This window comes from Camellia sinensis, chromosome 10 (assembly GCF_055761805.1).
Source record: "Camellia sinensis isolate YWXY chromosome 10, ASM5576180v1, whole genome shotgun sequence".
Taxonomy (NCBI): Eukaryota; Viridiplantae; Streptophyta; class Magnoliopsida; order Ericales; family Theaceae; genus Camellia; species Camellia sinensis.
Genome location: NC_138970.1, coordinates 129,930,149 through 129,947,126, shown reverse-complemented (window position 1 = coordinate 129,947,126; position 16,978 = coordinate 129,930,149). Strand labels below are relative to the sequence as shown.

General features: G+C 36.7%; 1 long non-coding RNA gene across 2 annotated transcripts; it reads right to left on the bottom strand.

Annotated features, from left to right (window-relative positions):
• Positions 1-3,179: 3,179 nt before the first annotated feature.
• Positions 3,180-5,849, bottom strand: LOC145801721 (uncharacterized). 2 transcript variants are annotated; one of them, XR_014343373.1, is made up of 4 exons: positions 5,752-5,849; positions 5,517-5,621; positions 5,110-5,326; positions 3,180-3,236 (listed from the first exon to the last, which is right to left on the bottom strand). It is a non-coding gene; the product is annotated as an uncharacterized LOC145801721 (long non-coding RNA). The 2 variants fall into 2 exon arrangements; XR_014343372.1 differs by lacking the exon at positions 3,180-3,236 and having other exon boundaries at positions 4,629-5,326.
• Between the last annotated feature and the right edge of the window lie 11,129 nt (positions 5,850-16,978).

Genomic DNA, 16,978 nt, shown 5'->3' with positions numbered 1-16,978 from the left:
AATCCCACTTTAAGTACTTTTACTTTTAATTTATGCTAGCTTTATTAACAACAGATAAACGGAAGAATTAGATTTCAACTTGACTTAAAATGTAAAGGATTAATTATTATATTTGAAAGTGAAAGAATTAAAGTGAGATTTTAGTAAAACAGTAAGGATACTAATCTTTTGGGATGGACTAAAAAAGCCAACTTATTAACTTATTTGAGCCGCATCACATCTCTATTTTTATGTACATCTTTTTATAATAAATTATAAAATAAATTTATAAGTCATACCCAAAACATACTCCATATTTACCAATTCTTATTTTATCAACGAAAGTTAGGTTGCACAACAACAATGTGGGTTTAATTGGTTGTGAGTTTGTCAAGGCTCGGACAGAGTTATACAAGGACCGACCTTAAAATCTCAGTTACCGAAGTTCGGATTGCCTAGATTCTTGTCTTTGTTCTTGAGCTTCATTCTCATAAATAAATAAAAACTGAGCAAAAAGCACTACAAAAAAATTGCTTTTTTGCGACGGCATTACCAAAACACCGTCTCAAAAGGTTTTTTGCGACGGTAACTGGCTTTTTGCGATGGCAAGTGGGGGTTCGCAACAAAGGGGGTTATAAAAGGGTTTTAGCGATGGCATAACGCTGTTGCCTTTTTTTTGAGACGGAAAAATTCTGTCAGCATTAACGCGGGAAAATTTGAGTTTTTTTGAGATGGCACTGTTTTGCCATTGCTAAAAGGGTTATTTGCGACGGCAAAAATACCGTCGCTAAAGGGTTATTTGAGACAGCACCTGCTGCCGTCGCTAAAGTACTATTGGCGACGGCAAATAACACCGTCGCTAAAGGTCTTCCTTTTCAACCAATTCCCCTATCTTTTGCGACAGCATTACTGTCGTCGCAAAAAACCTTGTTTCTATTTTCTTTTTGAGACGGTGTGTGTGGTGCCGTCTCAAAAAAAAAAAAAAAAAACTGTAATAAAATTATTAAAAATATGAAAATAACCTGTATTAAATGAAAAAAAACTAAAAAAAAAACTTATAATTACATAATAATAATAGAAAAAGTCCAGTATATAAATAAAAATTCATCCATAATTAAAATATTCTTCCATTCATAACAATACATCAGCAAAATTATCACACTACATAATGTTGCATAATACATACATAATGTCGTTCACAAATCTAAATAACGTAAATTAAAAACAAAAGTTTTCGTCATGATTCTTCAGTAGGTTACAAAAACAAAAGTTGGTCATAATCTTTACACGCTTGTGTTCCACAAGAAGCAAACTGCTACTCAAGAAATATCTGAAAATAACAAAATAAAAATAATTAATGACAATATAACTGTGTTAATATTTTAATTACAGAAAAACATAAAAAATTAACTACTATATAATTACAAAAATAGTTTAGTAAATAATTTTGGCTAGACAGAAATCCGGCCCTAACTTCCAAATTGGAAACCCCATTAGAGTCCCGTCTTCTCCTACAAGTCTCTCGTGCCTAGGCGGTCGTGTGTGCCAAGTTTCATGCTAAACCAACGTCGTTTGGTGATTTTGGGGGCTCAACACCTCCAATTCAAGTTTCTTAAGGAACTAGTTTGCCTAGACCAAAATCCGACTCTAACTCCCAAATCGGGAACCCGATTGGAGTCCCGTCTTCTCCCACAAGTCTCTCATGCCTAGGCGGTTGTGTGTGCCAAGTTTCGTGCTAAACCGACACCGTTTGGTGATTTTGGGGCGTCAACACCTCGAATTCAAGTTTCTTAAGGAACTAGTTTGCCTAGACCGAAATACGACTCTAACTCCCAAACCGGGAATCCGATTCGAGCCCCGTCTTCTTCCACAAGTATCTCGTGCGTAAGCGGTCGTGTGTGCCAGGTTTTGTACAAATCCGACCCCTTTTGGTGATTTTGGGACATCAACACCTCAAATTCAAGTTTCTTAAGGAACTAGTTTGCCTAGGCCGAAATACGGCTCTAACTCCCAAACCAAGAACCCGATTGGAGTCCTGCCTTCTCCCACAAGTCTTTCGTGCCTAGGCGGTTGTGTGTGCCAAGTTTCGTGCCAATCCGACCCCGTTTGGTGATTTTGGGGTGTCAACACATCGAATTCAAGTTTCTTAAGGAACTAGTTTGCCTAGACCGAAATATGGCCCTAACTCACAAACCGGGAACCCGATTCGAGCCCCGTCTTCTCCCACAAGTCTCTCATGCCTAGGCGGTCGTGTGTGCTAAGTTTCGTGCCAATCCAACCCCGTTTGGTGATTTTGGGATGTCAACACCTCGAATTCAAGTTTCTTAAGGAATTAGTTTGCCTAAACCGAAATCCGACTCTAACTCCCAAACCGAGAACCCGATTTGAGCCCCGTCTTCTCCCACAAGTCTCTCGTGCCTAGGCGGTCGTGTGTGCCAAGTTACGTGTTAAACCAACGACGTTTGGTGATTTTGGGGCATTAACACCTCGAATTCAAGTTTCTTAAGGAACTAGTTTGCCTAAAGTGAAAATCCGGCTCTAACTCCCAATCCAAGAACCCGATTTGAGTCCCGTCTTCTCCCACAAGTCTCTTAGCTTAAAATGCAAAGAATGCAAAGATACATTTTAGCTTAGAATGTAAAGATACATTTTATACCTGATCTTCTGGTGGTGGTGTGTTTGTTTGGTATTAATTCAAACAAAAAAATGTTTGAACTAATACCCTTTCTTGCTAATGCCCAAACGGACTTCTCCAACTTTCTCTTTTTCTGTGCCCACTTGGGTCCATATATTGCTAAATGTGTCCGGCCAAACCGTCGGTCAGAAATCTGTACATAATAATAAAGAACAAAGTATGCACTCAAATCTCAATTGTAATCTGGCTCAAACTAAAGAACAGAATAATACACCATATCATAAACTACAATTGTTTTTGCTTACATGATAGCAATGTGTTCCACTCTGCCGGGAACAACAAATAAGCCAAATTGATATTTAAAGAAGGCTACTAATCCATACACAAGGAATCAATTCAATCTATGAAAATTACAATTGCTCTTCATTTTCTGATGCCTAGTCTGAATCTTTAGATCTAAACATTTATTTAAAGATGTAAAAGAAGTAATAAGTCAGAAGAGCAACCATTTATCTTCATTTATAAGTTAAATGCCAACAAAAAAACAAATGGTCATAGGAAGTACCTTTTTGAGGCATCCACATGAATCCAGCATGTCTGCTCTTAAAGGATACTCTACTACCTAGAACACAAAATTTGGAAGTTTCAGACGAAACTTGGGTGAAAAATATACACATAAAAATGAATTTAGCAGCGACGGGAAAAACACTATCTTACTATAAAGGTATCCTCTCCAACTACAGATGATTTTGAAACTTGATCCATCAGTACCCCATAATCCACTTCAGTATATAGAGGTGTCATGCTAATATAATCAAATGGCCCATCTTTTCCAACACAAAAACAATTCATAAGTTGAAACGTCTCTATAAGAATATAGACGTCAGTCTTCAGATTACAGAAAGACAAGAACAATGCCTTTCCAATCTTGTGATAGTCAACCCCTTCCCACCTAGTAATAGTAACTATCACATCCTAACTTTTAGAATGCTTTTTCTCCTTCATCAAACAGTCCAAAATTGTTGCTGATATAATGAGTTCCATTTTGTTGCTGATATAAAAAAAATAAACAAATAAAAGAAGAAGAAGAAGGAGCACTGTATTAGATTGTTAATGAAGATTATGAGTCCTCAGGTTTTCAATATATGACCTGCCAAGAACATACGATTTCTAATTTAAATGTTGCAATAATTTTAAGTTGTCATCTGTGATGAAAAAGACAGGCTTTTGAAATAATCAAATACACCTCTAGTTGATTATTTAAAAGAACAACTTCAATTCCATATATGCCACTGTCATTTGGATTCATAATAAAATCTAACGGTTCGGCTATCCCTATCTCAAAACCTATTTCTTAATCTGGGAATCTTCTGACTGTCCTTTTCTCTGGCCAGTTACTGATTGTAGCTCTAGTACTTGGCCTCTATTCCACTTGTTCTAATTTAGTTTTGTTCAATTCAATGTGACCCCACGAAAAGGACCCATCAATGTTTTGTTTTGTTAATATTAGCAAAACAGTTCTGATCTAGTTTAAAACAATTGAAATTAAAGTAATAAGAGTTTGTTTAATAAATTAAAGCAGTAAGTATAATTTTCTTTAGGTAACATTTGAAAGCAAAAATTTATATCATGGATAGATTCATCAAACATAAATCTGGATGTATGACACAGTTGACCAGCACTCTTCTCTTTCCGTAATTCATTTGTCCTCTTCTGTAATTAGGACGTCATTTATAATTGAAATACTTGTCATCAAGTGAAGGTCGAGATATGCTTTTAGAAGACAATATCCTATCAGATAAAACATGGGATTTAAACTAAGAAATGGAATAAATTATTGTGATCACTTAAAAAAAAACAAATAAAAAAACAAATAAAATAAAATGTCCAATTTATTCAATTCATGAGAGGATTGAACAAAATTCATAAGCCATTGACATCATTGAAATTAGTTGCAACTTGTAAGCTTCAATATTTTATTTCAGTAATGATTTTATACAAATAGTAGCATTAATTGGACTTATCTGATCTAGTTAGACATATATATTCAGAACTCATTTCAGCAATAAAGGTTCAACTATTTGGACCATTCTCAGCTTCACAAGAGGATGGCTTCTTTTTCAATGGAGGATTTTGTTGGGAATGGATCACTGAAGGAACTTCTTCCAAAGCTAATAGAAGAAGGTTGGGATGATGTACCGACGTTTAAGATTATGAATTCACAGGATATGGATGGAGTAAACATGACTCAACAACAAAAGGTTATTTTACTATCAATCCAATCTTGAAATTTCCAGAGCCAATACATGTTCTTGATGTTTTTAATGACCATCTCTTTGATGAAGCTATTCACTAATATACTTTAATCTTAGGCAAATTTTCTAAAGTTTTCTCCAAAATTTGATGTTTTCAAGAACGACCAATCTTATTCATCTGTGAGCTCTAAAGGCTTTACATGGTATATACTACAGGATTCACTAGAAATCAGGTCATACCTGCATGATCACGCTCTGATGCAATATGGAGACAGACTAGAGGCCTCTGGAAAATGTCTTCCCGAGCTTCTTGGCTTGAGCACCGGAGATCTTTCCACTCAATGTGGTATAAAAAGAGGTCACATCGCCCGCTTCACGGACAGAACCATTGCATGTGCAGTAGCTCCTTTGCCACCATCATGTGCTCTCCCTTCAAGAAGAAGAATCACCACACTTCCTACAAGTAATAGCATTTACAAGAGTGAGTTTATTTCAGTCAACTCCATAAAAATGCAGAGTATGACGAGATCACCTGCAAAATTGTTAATCAAACAGTCCAAAATTGTTAATTAATTTTTCTCAAACATCAAACTATCCAAAAATTTAATTAAAAAATTACTGCTAGTTTACTAAATTAATCATAGTACCTCAGAACATCCCCAGCTGAGAGCCTCAATACCAACAGATCCTGTGCCGCTATACAAGTCTAACCAATGACCAGGCCTTAAAGATGCAGGACAACCACCGGCCGCCTTAATAAAAACAACATTATAAGTATTTCAAAATAGCATCTACATAAGGTTAATTGCAGACAAAGAAATTGAAGTATCATCTTGTTTCTAGAACTAGAGGACAACATTTGAAGAATAAGATATATTTCACCTGCAAAATGTCAAAGGCTGCACCTTTTACAACTTCCATCATTGGGTGTACGTCCATGTCCTTTGGTGAGAGCAATTTCTTCCTTTTAGCTGTTCCTCTAGGCACCTAAAATCACCAATAAGGTTGATATTACTTCTTTTATGACGATGCATATATTGAACTATTCATATTAAGAAAAAAAAATAATGAAAAATTTATCACTATAGCGTACCCTTGAAAATAGCAAGCCTCAATTCTATAAGTTAACCTTTGCATTCACATCTAAACAAACCAAGACAGACACTTAGATGGACGTTGAACTATAGTTTTTCTAGTTAGATCACATTCTCTCTCTCTCTCTCTCTCTCTCTCTCTCTCTCTTTCTCTCTCTCAAGTAGTTTGATCACACTTTGTATCTGTTTGAGTTTGAGCACACTTGCGAGTGATTCAAATGCACTACTTGAATAGAAAATTGGTTTCCAATTGCGCATAATTTTCCAAAACCACTGAGAATAAGGGCAGTTAATATTCATTTAATCAACAAGCTACCAGTTCCATCCATGAAAAGTTCCATATTAATTAATGAACCAAATTGTGGTGAAATAGTAAAATAATCCCAAAATTCTTATATCAAATTGGAACATCACAATGTATATGTATTTACCCAAACTCATTGAATACAAAGATAAATTCAAGCCATTCCACACCTGAAGCAATTTATGAGTCTCCCTTAACGGCTTAGGTTCCTGCGGTGGGACCTGCTTTCCTCTCCCTGTCTTTCGCAGTTCCTTTCTCCTTGTCTATACATTCAAAATCCAAACTTTATTTACATTATTTTCATACATATTATATATGTATACATTGATATTATAGAGAGAGAGAGAGACCTTAGGAGAAGATTTTGATAGGAAGTCATCCAGATTAAGACCGTATCGTTCGAGAAACTCTCTCTTCTGATCACTCAAGAGTCCATTATTTGATTCTGAAATTGTCGCATTAAGAAAAAAAGAGTAAGTAAAAAAAGAATTGAAAGATTTGGATTTGCAGAATGGAGACTTACTGGAAGAGTAGACGACAATCGATTGTGGTCGTCGTCGTGACCAAAAAAAGAGTAGACATCAAAATCAAATATTACTTATATAGAACAAAAAATGGAGTAATAAGATATTACAGTTTTGAATCATAGCAATGAGAGAAATGCACTTGATCTCTATACAAGATGAGTGACCAAAATAAATTACTGTGGGCTTCCGAAAGTATAGCGATCCCGAGTTTACCCTTGTTGTACAGTGATCCGGACATGTGTCCGTAGATGTTGGTAGTTGTTTATTATCTTGTTTGCATCCTTTTTACTTCATATTGGGTTATAGGATGTGTTGGGCAGGTTTGTTACAGGTTGGTTGTGCTTGGGAGCCTATTGTTGCTGCCCAGATTTTTGGACCTTCGCTCGAGCCATGGGTTGGTCGCTCGAGCGAGAGTTGAGTTAGTGTCTGGACCTGAGAGTTGTGTTTCTTGGCTCGAGCGAGCTTTTCTTGGCTCGAGCGGTCTGGTTTGCTCTTCGCTCGAGCGAGAGGTCTATCGCTCGAGCGTGCTTGTGGTTACAGACCTGAGGGTTCGAGTTGTTGGCTCGAGCGAGCATTCTTTCGCTCGAGCGCACTTTTGAGTTTTTGGCTCGAGCAAGAGTTACTTGGCTCGAGCGAGGGTTTTCTGTGTCTGGTCGCTCGAGCGACGAAGGCTTCGCTCGAGCGAGCGTGTTTTATATCAGCGGACAGTAGCGATTTTGAACTTCACTTTTTCACTTTATTTTTCTTTCAAACCCTTGATCCGAGACCTTCTCTCTCTACACTTATATTCTCTCTAAGAATTGATCTCCCTAGAGTGTGAATCTAGCCTAGGGCCTTTGTTAAAAAGATAGAGGGCATTGAGAGCTTTGTTTTAATCTGAAAAAGTTTGGATTTGGAGCACGTTGGTCTTCGAGTCTTCATCTCCTTTTTGGCTCAAACTTCGAGGTAGGGATATCCTACTCCTCTCTATGGGTTTTGTCTTTAAATTTTGGCATTTTGAGATGTTGGGGTTGGTTTGGTAATTTTGTGAAAGTTTGGGGGCTTTTGTGTAATTTTACAAAAGTTGGGGTTTTATTCATAATAAACCTAGATGCATGTTTGGCATAGAGAAATGGAATAAATGTTAAATCATTGATGAAAATGGGACCTAAGGGTTGAAATGTTAATTATGGGAATTGACCTAATTACATTGTTTAATTAATTGGGATAATTAATTGAGAAGAATGAGGGAATGAAATGTTGATTGAATATCCATTGTGCATTTATTTTCTGTTTAGAAATAACTGCTTTGGGCTATCGGTGGAGGATAGTCGTGATTGTTGTAGACAATGCATGATGATTAGGCAAATTGAAACCAATCAATGACGTGTGTCATGGAACTTGACGGTTGATAGAATACATTAATTGTATGTATTGAGATTGTATATAGAACCAATGTGTTTGTATACATTATGTGTAGAGGAGGAGAAAGGGGATGTACTCCGCGGTTTAGTGGAAGATAGGGGATGTACCTCTAAACCGGATAGTGTTGTGAGAAGATAGGGGATGAACTCCGTAGATACAGCTCATATGCTTGTCTAGAAGTGAAGATAAAGCTTATATGCTTATCTTTGTGATGTGTGGATATAGCTCATATGCTTATCTGTGGATATTGTGGTTATACATATCTGTTGTAGAATGTGGATATAGCTTATTTGCTTATCTGAGAATGTGGATATTGTTGTTATACATATCTGTTGAGAATGTGGTTAGTGCTTATATGCCTATCCGTTGAAAAAGGGAAAATGAAAGGAAACTTGGACTCATAAGTCGTATGACATAAATATGTGATTTATGTGAAAGTATCAGTGTTGGCCATCTATCAATTGCTAATATTTTGGTCATTGTTCATGGTTGGTTTAGTGCATTTCTACTGGGCTGTGGCTCACCCTATATGGGAACATCATTTTCAGGTACAGGAAGCATGCCACCCCCAAGGACATAGCTGGGAGGCTAGAGGCGGACATACTTTTGTCGCTTAACTTTTGATGTATTACATGTAACTTCAAGCCAAGGGCTTAATGTGTATGAGTTAGTACTCTTTTGTTGTAACCAAGTATTAACTTGGAAAGCTGTAAGCCCGTAGGGCATTTTGTTTTGATGTTAACATGTAATACTTATGTAACGGAACTCTAATGAATAAAAGAATGTGGTTAGTTTATATGTAAATGCATGTCTTATCTGATGGGTTTTATGTTGTTATTTTGAGGGCGTTACAGAAAGAGAGAGAGAGAGAGAGAGAGAGAGAGAGAGAGAGCATACGCACTGACTGAGCTCAGAGAGAGAGATCGTAACACGCCATCGCCGCACCATCGCTAGCCGTCGTCGCTCGTCGAGAGAGATATTGTCGGTGAACACTCGCCGTCGTTGCTGTGATCGTCGGTGAACTCGAACACCGCTAGCCGTCACCATCATCGCATTGTCGTCGAACTCGTCTCTAAGGATGTAGGGATTTTGGGGATTTAGGGATTTGGGGGATTTTGAGGGAGAATGGTGTTAGGGATTTTGGGGGTTTTGAAGGAGAAAGGTGTTATGGATTTTGGGGATTTTAGGGAATTTGATCGAGCGCCATCTCGGCTGAAGGAGGGAGATGAAATTTCAGACTATTTGCAACGGCATGGCAAAACCATCACAAATGATCAAATCCATTTATAAAACGATGCTGTTTTATTAAGGGTTTTTTTTTTTGCGACAGAGCATTCCCGTCCCAAATGTCCACTATTTGCGATGGTAAATTTCACTTGTCTCAAAAAAATGTTTTTTGCGACACTTCCGTACCTAAGTGACTTTTTATTCTGTGCTTATTAGTGACGGGAAAACTACTGTCGCAGAAAACATTATTTGAGACGGCTTCATATGCTGTCGCAAAAGACCACTTTTTGCGACGGTATACACGCCGTCGCAAAAAGTTCCGTGTTATTTGCCCACTTTTCTTGTAGTGAAGCAAATCAATTTCCTTGTTCTTTGGAAATCCTTCCCAATTTTTTTCCCAATTTTTTTTTGTTTTTTTTTTGGTGTGTTTCTTGTTCATTTAGAGCACACATTTTGTACCCGTTGAAGTTTTTTTGGAGCCTTTGATAATATTTTTTTTTCAAAATTTTTTTTTAATAGATTTTAGGTAGCGAATTCGATAGCCTAATGATTGAAGCCATCTATGTCCCAGTAAAAACCAGATTATTTGTGCCTCACCCTCCAATGGGGTAACCATACCCACATGCCAAAATGTGTTTTAGTTGTACTTTGTATTTCAATGTTAGAAATATTAATTATTGTTTAAACTCAAATTGCTATTTTTTGTTTTTCGTCCTCATTAGCCACTTAAAATTGTTCCAAAACCTAATATATATATATATATGTATTTGTTTTACTCCTCATAAGTGGCCTCATCGTTTGTATATATCTATCATTTTCTCTCAATTTTTGCTTCTTCTATAGAATTAGGGTTTGGTTACGAGTTAGAGGAACTTTTGATTGTAGCGTAACGACATCACAAGTATATTTGAAGAAAATGATTATTGGTATTGTTAGGATCCAGGAACCAGTTTGGCGTACCAACAAGCAATCACAAACAATAACACAAGATATTTACGTGGTTCAGTAATTGCTTACATCCACGAGAAGAGATTTCACTATAAAATTCCGGGAGGGAGATTACAGAACTCACACTCACTTCCTCTCTATGGAACTCTCACTCTTTGATTACAAAACACTCTCTGCTATGCTGTGTTTGTGTTGTCTGATATTCTCTTCTTCCATTCTCTCTCTTATATAGGCAAGGATGAAGAATAATACATCATGGTGGTGGCTCCCACCATTACTCTTTGTTTCCCACAAGTGTCTCACACTCATCCTCTGTTGGAAAATGGCTTTTGTATAACCTTATTTTTTGCTAACTTTGAGCATTAATTAAGGTGGAACACAAGTGTTATTTTTAATGTTTCTAATTGGGTTCATGTTTAATGCCGCATAGTGAATAAATTCATGTATTTGGTTGCTCAAAACCATTTTCGAATGAATGAGAATTCAATGCGCGTTTTCGGGTTCGTGGAACTAGTTTTTTGGTGGGTTTCCTACACATTTGTGAAATGTGCTTGTCCCACATTGGAAAGACTTCAGGTTTTGAATGGGTTTATATACCTTAGTTTGGGATACTTGGGATGGGCCCCAAGGGGTACCCAAGTTTGTAGAAGGGTGAGGTTATGGGTGGAGTGGGCTAGACCCATTGGACACAAAATTAAAACTACGCACCGCTGCAGCCCGCCGGTCGGTCGGCTTGGGCGCAGGTGCGTGGTGTGAGATAAAAACTTTTGTATTATTTTTTTATTTTTTATTTTGGTCTCAAAATTCAAAATAAATTGGTCCAAAATTTTTTCTCCACCCAAACAGGTCCCTGACAGGTTTAATCCACCCGAACAGTTCAAAGGGTTCAACACAGGTTCAGATCTGTTGAATTCAAAATTGAATATGTTCCAAACAAATTCAAATCTGTTGGTGCATGTTCAATCTGCCCGAACAGGTTTTCTACCTGTTCGAACAACCACCAATCTGCTTATATAAAGTCTGCTCCAGCAATTCATTTTCGATCTAAAAATTTTCAGACTTCTTCCCTTTCTTCTTCTGTTCTTCCTTTGTTGCTCCTTCATCTGTTTCTGCATTTATTTTTTTGAAAAAGAAAGAGAAAGAGTTACAACATTGTTTGGTTCGCCAGACTTGATTTTATAGTACTGTAAAATCAAGTGTTAGTCGCTGCATCCTAGGAAGTAGACGCCGGTTATATCTCGAAGTACCGGAGCGAGGGCGAAATCTACTTTAAGGAGATTGTGTCCAACACAAGCCTCGACATTATTTTCTATAAGCATTTAATTCGGAAAATAATTTATATAATTATTTTCTGAATTATTTTATTTTATTGTTTATTTAAATTATACATTTAATTTACACACATACACCTTTGTGGAAATAACAATCTTAAAGTAGATTTATTATTTTTATTTATTTTTGCGATAGACAGACAAATATTTTGTTTCGGAAAATTAAATAGTAGTAATATACTGTTTAATTTCTTAAATAGTAGTAATATATTGTCTAATGATTTCTTTGATAACGTAGTAGTAATATGCTGTTTGTCATTGAAATTTTGTCACAAAATATTTTTTCTGTATATTTTGTGTGTAATTTCTTTTTGTGTATAAATTTGTGATTGGTACATTTTTTTTTGTTATTTCGTCAGAAATATGACAACTAACAGTACTGAGACTATTATTACATCGACCCCCACACCTGTTGTGCTAGTGATGACTACTACAGTATCGGTAAATCATGGGGAGAAGCCAGAAAAATTCAATGGCAATGATTTTAAAAGATGGCAACAAAAAATGATGTTTTATTTTACCACATTGAATTTGGCTCGCTTCACTCATGAAAAGGCATCGGCACTGAACGAGGGAGAAATTGACCGACAAGTGGTTGCCGCAATCGATGCATGGAAACATAGTGATTTTTTGTGTCGGAATTATATCCTTAATGGGTTGGACAATACACTGCATAATGTGTATGGTGTGAAAAGTATAGCTAAAGAACTGTGGGAATATCTAGATCATAAGTATAAGACAAAGGACACCGGTACAAAGAAATTTGTTATCGGCCGTTTTCTGGATTTTAAAATGATGGATTCCAAGACGATTATTAGCCAGGTTCAAGATCTCCAATTAATTCTCCATGACATACATGTGGAATGGATGGTTCTCAGTGAATCTTTTCAGGTTGCGACAATCATTGAAAAATTGCCACCATCCTGGAAAGAATTCAAGAATTATCTAAAGCATAAGCGCAAGGAGATGAAATTGAAGGAACTAATTGTGCGACTTAGAATTGAGGAGGACAATCGTGGTTCCGACAAGAAGTCAGGAACCATGTCATGCAGACTAAAGCAAATGTTGTCGAACATGGACAAGGGTCAAAGTTCAACAACGAGAAGCGGAAGCATGATGACAATGGTCACAAACAAGGATCCACTAGGAAGGTCAATAAAGGAATCAATAACGGGTTCAACAAAAGGTTCAAAGGCAAGTGTTTTGTGTCCGGCAAAGATGGGCATCACGCTAAGGATTGTCACATTCGCAAGGACGAAGGGAGTTCAAGCAAAAAGCCAGCACAAGCCAACATAGCCGAGGATTTTTATCTTTCCGATGGAGTGGCCGACATCAATCTTGTTGCAGTAGTCTCTGAAGCAAATTTGGTGGACAATCCCAAGGAATGGTGGGTGGATACTAGAGCAACCCGCCATATCTGTGCAGATAAAAAGATGTTCACAACCTACAAAGTGGTGGAAAGTGGGGAACAACTTTTTATGGGAAACTCCTTCACTTCAACTATAGAAGGACAAGGAAAGATTGTGCTGAAAATGACCTTGGGAAAAGAACTTACTCTTAACAATATACTCCATGTGTCAGAGATTCGCAAGAATTTTATTTCTGGGTCATTGTTGATCAAGAAAGGGTTTAACTTAGTCTTTGAATCTGATAAAGTTGTACTCTCCAAGAGTGGAATGTATGTGGGGTGAGGTTACATGAGTGATGGGCTTTTTAAGCTCAATGTAAATACTGTTGTACCTAATTTGGCTTTTAATAATAAGAACACGTCTTCTATTTATATTCCTGAGTCTTCTTTCTTATAGCATGGTAGATTAGGACATGCTAATTTTAATTCTTTGCGTAGACTTATTGCTTTAGAATGTTTACCTAACTTAGAATTTGATCCTAATCATAAATGTAAGATTTGTGTTGAGGCCAAACTCACTAAGGCATCATTTAATAAAGTTGAAAGAAGTACTGAACCTCTAAGTTTAATTCACACAGATATTTGTGATTTAAAATTTGTTCAAATTAGAGGAGGTAAGAAGTACTTTATTACTTTTATTGATGATTACACTCGATATTGCTATGTTTACTTATTGAGAAGTAAAGACGAAGCCATAGAAGCTTTTAGGCAATATAAACTTAAGGTTGAAAATCAACTTGGCAAAACTATTAAGGTAGTGAGGAGTGATAGAGGTGGTGAGTATGATGCTCCATTTGAAGAATTTTGTTATGAACATGGTATTATTCACCAAATCACTACACCCTATCCTCCTCAGTCAAATGGTGTTGCTGAGAGAAAGAATCGAACTCTTAAAGAGATGATGAATGCTATGTTGATTAGTTTAGGGTTACCTCAGAACTTGTGGGGGGAGGCGATTTTGTCTGCTAACTTTATCCTTAACCGGGTACCCCACAAGAAACTCAATCAAACACCTTATGAATTATGGAAAGGTCGACGACCTACCTATAATTATCTCAAAGTGTGGGGGTGTTTGGCCAAGGTGGCAGTCCCTAGTCCTAAAATTAATAAGATAGGACCAAAGATCGTTGATTGTGTGTTCATTGGATATGTCAATAATAGTAGTGCATATAGATTTTTAGTTCATGGATCTGAAAATTCGGATATGCATGCTAACACTATTATTGAGTCAAGAAATGCATCGTTTTTTGAACACATTTTTCCTAGCAAGGAAATTGAAGAGAAAAGTTCAAATAAAAGAACTTTTGATACTGCTATGGGTAACAGTGAAGACCAAAATGATAATGAAGTAGATGAAACTAGACGTAGCAAGAGGGCTAGGATCTCTAAATCATTTGGCCTAGATTTTTTGACATACCAGTTAGAAAATAAGCCTCAAAACTTCAAGGAAGCAATGTCAAATCCTGAAGCTCCATTGTAGAAAGAGGCTATGAATAGTAAAATTGAATCAATACTACAAAATCATACTTGGGAACTGGTGGATCTTCTACCAGGATGTAAACCTCTTGGATATAAGTGGATATTCAAGAGAAAAATGAAAGCAGATGGTTTTATAGATAAATACAAGACTAGGCTTGTTGTTAAGGGATACAGGCAGAAGAAAGGCCTTGATTATTTTGATACCTATTCACTAGTGACAAGAATAATATCTATTCGCATGTTGATTGCAATTGCAGCTTTGTATAATCTGGAAATACATCAAATGGATGTTAAAATAACTTTTTTGAATGGCGAGTTAGATGAGGAAATCTAAATGGAACAACCAGAAGGGTTTCAAGTTCCCGGCCAAGAGAAAAAGGTTTGTGAACTTGTCAAATCCCCTTATGGATTAAAACAAGCTCCGAAACAATGGCATGAAAAATTTGATCACGCTATGCTTTCGGATGGTTTTAAGATAAACGAATGTGACAAATGCATCTATGTTAAAAGCACAGACAAAGGCTATGTCATATTTTGTCTTTATGTGGATGACATGCTCATTATGGGAAGCAATAATGACATGATTAAATCCACAAAGAAAATGGTGAACAAAAGTTTGACATGAAAGATCTGGGAGTAGCAAATGTAATTCTAGGAATAAAAATTACTAGAACATCTGAAGGATATGCTTTATCTCAATCTCACTATGTTGAGAAGATTCTGGAGAAATTTAAAAAGCATGACAACTGTCCTGCTAAAACACCTGTTGACATTAGTCTTCATTTGTCAAAAAATACAGGTGCAAGCATATCACAATTAGAGTACTCTCAAATAATCGAAAGCTTAATGTACTTAATGAATTGCACTAGGCCAGATTTAGCCTATGTTGTAAGCAAATTGAGTAAGTACACAAGTAATCCAGGGTCTGATCATTGGAAAGCGATAATTAGGGTACTTAGGTATCTAAGACATACCCAGAATTATGGCTTACATTATACCAAATATCCAGCAGTACTTGAGGGGTACAACAATGAAATTGGATATGGGATACTAAAGACTCAAAATCCACTAGTGGATATGTCTTTACCTTAGGAGGTGCTACAGTCTCTTGGAAATCCTCCAAGTAGACATGCATAGCAAGGTCGACAATGGAATCTGAGTTTATCGCATTAGATAAAACAGGAGAAGAAGCAATATGGCTTCGTAATTTTTTAGAAGACATTCCAATGTTGCCTAAACCTGTGCCAGCTATATGCATTCACTGTGATAGTAAAGCAGCAATAGGACGAGCATAAAATCATATGTATAACGGTAAGTCTCGACACATTCGTCAAAGACATAATACTATTAGGCATTTGCTCTCACATGGAATAATTTCCATAGAATATATAAAGTCAAAGGAGAATATTGCAGATCCATTGACTAAAGGGCTAGTCAGAGAGCAAGTGTATTATTTATTGAGGGGAATGGGATTAAAGCATATTACTTAAAAGTCACCATAATGGCAACCCAACCTAGTTGACTGGAGATCCCAAGATCTAGGTTCAAAGGGATAACCGAATTTTGGATGACTTCACGTATCACTAAGGAGGTTTACTCCTACCTATTTTTATGATAAAAAGAGTGATACTTGCAGCGTTAGTAGGATAAGCTTTGCTTTTAATGATTCTTATAACTTGAACTTCCAAGTGGGGTATAGCAGGATACTCTTAATAAGAAATCACCGATATGAGTGTGAACTGGGCCGGTTCTGTGAAAATTGAGAAGGCTAAATTCTCCAGAGCACTCATGAATTACCAAGCATTGTTCAGGGCCAAAATGAACACAATCGTAAGAACCAAACTGTGTCTGTGGATACACTATGTGTAGTCTACTGTCTTGGCTTACACAAACAACTGAACAATTCAAGGCATCACGTCCACTGGTTAGCCAGTAAGTCCGATAGGCTTTCACTAGAGGAGGTTCAAAACAAAAAGCTACCTATCTCGATGTGGTGTATCTTCTTAATGTACTATTTCTTTGTCTGCATCTTGTTGCATGTTCGTTATCGTAAATTTCATTCGTGTGGGGGATTGTTGGAAAATGGCTTTTTTATAACCATATTTTTTGCTAATTTTAAGCATTAATTAAAGTGGGACCTAAGCGCTATTTTTAACGTTTCTAATTGGGTTTATGTTTAATGTCGCGTAATGAATAAATTCATGTATTTGGTGGCTCAAAGCCATTTCCGGATGAATGAGAATTCAACGTGCGTTTTTGGGTTCGTGGAACTGGTTTTTTGGTGGGTTTCCTATACATTTGTGAAATGTGCTTGTCCCACATTGGAAATGCTTGAGGTTTTGAATGAGTTTATATATCTTAGCTTGGGATACTTGGGATGGGCCCCA